At 38.7% G+C, this 5,261-nt stretch overlaps 1 non-coding gene across 1 annotated transcript; it reads left to right on the plus strand.

Annotated features, from left to right (window-relative positions):
• The first annotated feature begins 1,263 nt into the window (after nt 1-1,263).
• Nucleotides 1,264-1,370, plus strand: LOC116562559. Its single transcript, XR_004274013.1, has one exon. It is a non-coding gene; the product is annotated as a U6 spliceosomal RNA (small nuclear RNA).
• Nucleotides 1,371-5,261: the final 3,891 nt, after the last annotated feature.

Consider the following 5,261-nt stretch of genomic DNA (forward strand, 5'->3'; position numbering starts at 1 on the left):
CATTTAAAAACTTAAATTTTCTGTAATTACTCTTGGCTGGATTATTAAAAGCACTCATGATTCTCTGAATGCTGTCTTTGGGCCTCAAGCTTGGAATCTTTTTATGCACTTACAAGTTTAAGGCCGAAGTGAGTACAAGTCTCTCAACTCTGCATTTGAAAAGCCTGTCTATGACTCTAAAACCAGGAGTTTTTAATCTGCAGTTTTCCAGGTATCCATTAACCCTTGACATTTTAAGCAAAACTTGACTGGGCTCATGTACATTTTCTACAAAGAGGGCTACCATGTAATCAAATATTTGTCTGATCTTTATCCTAGGTTTCTGGCATGGAGCTTCTATCCCTGGAATTTCCCAAGTAATAGTAGTATGTTTGTTATTTGTGAGACCCTTGGATCATATCTGAGTTTATGCTAAAGAGATGGATGATGCAGGGTGAGGGCTGGCCACCAAAGAAACAAACCACGTGACTGCAGGGTTGAGGCTTGGGCTAGCCCCACCTCTGTGGAGAAACAGAGAGGTAGAGATAAGTTCAACCATGTGACCAATGAGTCAATTAATCATGCCTATGTCATGAAACCCCCCAAAAAATACTGGATACCAAAGTTCAGGTGAGTTTCCTGGTTGCTGAACACACTGATACATTGACTCAGGGAGAGGGAACAAGGGGTTGAAGTTTTCTGACTCCATGTGGAAAGGACAATGAAAACTCTGTGAAACTCTTCAAAATCCCATGGTAAATGTTTCTTCATTTGACTGGCTCTCATTTGTAACTTTTATGATAAAACTGTAATTGTTAGTGCTTTCCTGAATTCCATGAGTTGTCCCAGTGAATGATCAAACCTGACTGGGTTGTGGGAATCTCCAAATTTTTAAACAGTTGGTCAGAAAGGCAGGTAGCCTGGAGACCTGCAGCCTGCCACCGGCATCTAAAGTGGGGACACTCTTGTGTTGGTGGGACTCTTACCTGTTGAGTCAGATGCCAGGCCTGGGTAGTTAGCATCAGAACTACACGGTAGCACACCAGCGGTCCATACCTGTTAGATTTGCAAAGAACTCTTTGACCCAAATACTAACAACCACTGTTCTACAGAGTCCTAAGCAAATAACTTTTCAAATGAAAGAAAAGTTCTTAAGAAGAGAACAAAGAAAGCCACATTAGCTATAAGGAACAGTCAAGTGGCTTATGTTAACTTAAAAAAAAAACAAAAAAGATGGCTGTGTAAATTATCAGACACTTTAGGTGTTTAAAATTAGGCAGAATAGTGCTCGCTTCGGCAGCACATATACTAAAATTGGAACGATACAGAGAAGATTAGCATGGCACCTGCGCAAGGATGAAACGCAAATTCGTCAAGCGTTCCATATTAAAAAAAAAAAAAAAAGGCAGAATAAGTCCTAAATCCTCTCATAGTCTAAACTTAACAAAATCACAAACAAGAGGGCACAGAGACAGAAAAAAAGCTCAGTACCTAACTCCTGATCCTCTCTATCCGACACATTCTTCCCACCCCGTACCCCATCACTTGCCCCTTTCACAGTCTTCCCCATCATATGGTAACACCATTCTCCAGTTGTTCAGGCCATCAACCTCGGAGATACCTTTGATTCCTCTACTATTCCTCTACTTTTCTCATACTCCCTAAAATAGCAACAAATCCTTCAAAATGTGTTCAAAAAAAAGGTGACCTTACTTTTGACTGCAGTGGTTCTAAAAATGTGGTCCATGAACCCCTGGAAGTCTCCAAGATCTTTTCATGGGATCCGCAAAGTGTTCATTAAAGAGAGAGTCCAGCAAAGCGAAGCTGTGACTTCAAGAAAGAGAAAACTTCATAATACTGAAATATTATTTGACCTTTTCACTGCATTGACATTTGCAATAATGACACAAAGGCAATGATAGATAAAACTGTTGGGGTTTTAGCATATATCAGGGTAACGAACGGCACCTTGGTGCAATGGAACGGTCTTGGTCCAATTGTTGCTGCTATAACAAAATACCTGAGACTGGGCAATTTACAAAGAACAGAAATTTGTTTTCTTACAATTCTGGAGACTGGGAAGTTAAAAATCAAGGTAGGTTTGCTTGTCTGGTGAGGGCTGCTCTCTGCTACTAAGATAATACCATATCACTGCATCATCAAGCAGGTATCCACATATGGGAGAAAGCAGACAGGCAAGCCAGCCAAATGCTGTATGCAGCCTCTTTTATAAAAGTAATTAATCCAATTCACAAGGAAGGTGCCTTTATGACCTAATCACCTCTTACAAGACCTACCTCTTAATACTGTCATATTAACAGCATCTGAATTTTGGAGCAAGACGTTGATCACCACCTGCGGGTGATCTAACCCTTGATCTTCTCTACCCAATGCATTCTTCCCACCCCTGTCCTCTCCACCCTACACCGTCACTTGCTCCTTTCACACTCTTCTCCAAGTGGTAACACCATTCTCTATCTTTGGAATTTCCCAAGTGATAGTAGTATATTTGTTATTTGTGAGTCCCTTTCGAATAACCCTGCAAACCCTGACTCCGCAATGGATGAATAAATGCACTCACACACAGAATACAGTGAACGAGTGGGCTAGGGAAGTTATCAGCTGCTCTCAGAGGGCGATTGCAACTACTGGACACCAACTAGTTCTCCTCCCTCACATTTATTCAGTACAGATTTGACAACAAAGGCTTTGAGTAAGCACACTTGAGGATAATTAACATGGTTAAGAAAGTAGTTCTTCAAAAGATTAAAGTTCAGGTACCAATGCTTGGAGCAAACACGATTAAAGAATAATTTCCCTGGCCGACCTCCCCTCAAGAGGGCCATCCGGCTCAAAGGTTACATGAGTAAACAAGCTAGTTAGAGTAGGGACAAAGGAATGTGGGGTAAACAGACTTAACTGGGGAAGATTCTATTATCCCTAATCTTTACCCTATGACCTAATGCTCTAAGGTAAGAACAGGCCGTCTTCAGCCTGTTCCATTACTATCAGTTATGAAAACATTTCAGCCTTCCAAAAGGTTTGACACTCTATCTTATACCTTTCCCTAATATTTCCCTTAATATTTTGCCAACCACCCTGAGTGAATCCCAACATTTGAAGGTACACATTCAAACATAACATGCACCAATTTGTACTTGTGGTCTTGTAATCCTCAGTGCCACATACTGAGGGATAGAGACGGAAGGAGAAGAAAAAGATGCCAGTTTCACTTAAGAATGTCCTTAATAAAACAGTGCTGACTTTTATTTTATTAAATATCAACCTTTGAGTACATGCTTTTTAAATATGCTGGGTGACAACATGGGAAATATACACAAATCACTTTGTCACATGCTGAAATACTTGTGGAATTTTCTGTGTTGCAAATTGAGCTAACCATTTTTTCCAAGGAACACCATTCTTAGTGAAAAGAAACACTGATAAACTGTCATCATTCACCCTGGATATCTGGCAGATATTCACTTGAAAAATGAACAAAGGGAACTTGTCACTTTAAGAAAAATCACAGAAATTGTCACTAATAATAAAATTCAAGATTTCAATGGAAAGTTTGAATTTTGGAAGACTCATATCCATCATTGTTGGCTTGACAGCTTCCTAAGGCTTAAAAAATTTTGATAAGATTAGTGATGAAATTAGTGAATGTGATCTTTTTATATTGTACAATGTAATGTGTCAACATTTGGAAAATCTGAATAACTCAGTAAACCAATATGACAAGTTCATGATGCTATCAAATTAGTTATAGGTAAAGGTGTATTCACAGTACAAGACAGCTTAATGGATTTTAGTGTAACATAATACAAAAAGTTCACTGATATAATTTCAGATTCCACGTTACAATTAATCTCGAGGAACTATTACTTTTAAGTTTTGGTGGCATATCAAAGAAGAATATCTATTATTATCTAGAAATTCCCCCCTTTTACAAGGACATATTTCTTTAAGGATAGATATTCTTCATAGACTTAAAACCAAATGGTGTATTACAACAGATTGACTGCAGTAGCAGATACAAGAATCCAACTATCTTCTACTAAGCCAAATATTAAAGAGCTTTGCAAAATTCTAAAGCAATTCCACTATTCTCACTAATTTTTTCTTTTGGAAAATACATTTATTTTTCATCATAATAAGCTAATATATTATAGATTTAGTAATATCATTTAGAGATGAATTAAATAAGCACATTTTTTCACTTCTAATATGGTAAACATTAATGGATATAATCTACATAAACTAAAAACTGTTAAGTCCTCAATAATTCTTAGGAGTATAACATGTTCTAAGACAAAATGTTTGAGAAATCCTGCCTTACTGTTACCAGTGTATTCCAAGCCTTTATCAACACTCCTTGAATTTTTGCAATAATCTTTAATAGTTCTCTCTGTTATCTTTGTTTCCATGCACAATATTCCCAAAAGACAGCCAGAGTGATTCTTTTTCGATATAAAACAGGTCATGTCAACCCCTGCTCAAAATTCTCCAAAGGGCCTTCCTTCACCAAAAAGGTGATGTTCTTATTGACCTATGAACACAAGACATGATCTTTATTCATATTCTGCCATCTTCCTTCTCCTCTGCTCCAGCCAGACAGACTCTTTCTGTTCCCCACATAAGCTAGGATCCCACCCAGCTATTCCCTCTACTTAGAACTCATTTCCCAGGCCGGGCGCGGTGGCTCACGCCTGTAATCCCAGCACTTTGGGAGGCCGAGGCAGGTGGATCACGAGGTCAAGAGATCGAAACCATCCTGGTCAACATGATGAAACCCCGTCTCTACTAAAAAAAACCACAAAAAATTAGCTGGGCATGGTGGCGCGTGCCTGTAATCCCAGCTACTCAGGAGGCTGAGGCAGGAGAATTGCCTGAACCCAGGAGGCGGAGGTTACGGTGAGCCGAGATCACGCCATTGCACTCCAGCCTGGGTAACAAGAGCGAAACTCCATCTCAAAAAAAAAAAAAAGAACTCATTTCCCTCTGGAATCTACATAGCCTGTCTCCTGGCTTGCTTCAGGTCTTTGCCAGCATTTCACTTCTATGGGTCTTCCATGACCACTGTGCCTTCTACAACTGCTTAAACTCACAACACCCCCAGTCCCCTCTCCTGCTTCATTGTTCTCCACAGTTATAATATGATATATAATATGTTGTATATAATTTGTAATAAATTTATGTGATATAGTATATATTATATAAATATTAAATATACTATATTATATGTTTGTATAATATAGTACATACGTTATATATTATAC

This window comes from Sapajus apella, unplaced genomic scaffold (assembly GCF_009761245.1).
Source record: "Sapajus apella isolate SASKATOON/1434 unplaced genomic scaffold, GSC_monkey_1.0 scaffold32, whole genome shotgun sequence".
Taxonomy (NCBI): domain Eukaryota; kingdom Metazoa; phylum Chordata; class Mammalia; order Primates; family Cebidae; genus Sapajus; species Sapajus apella.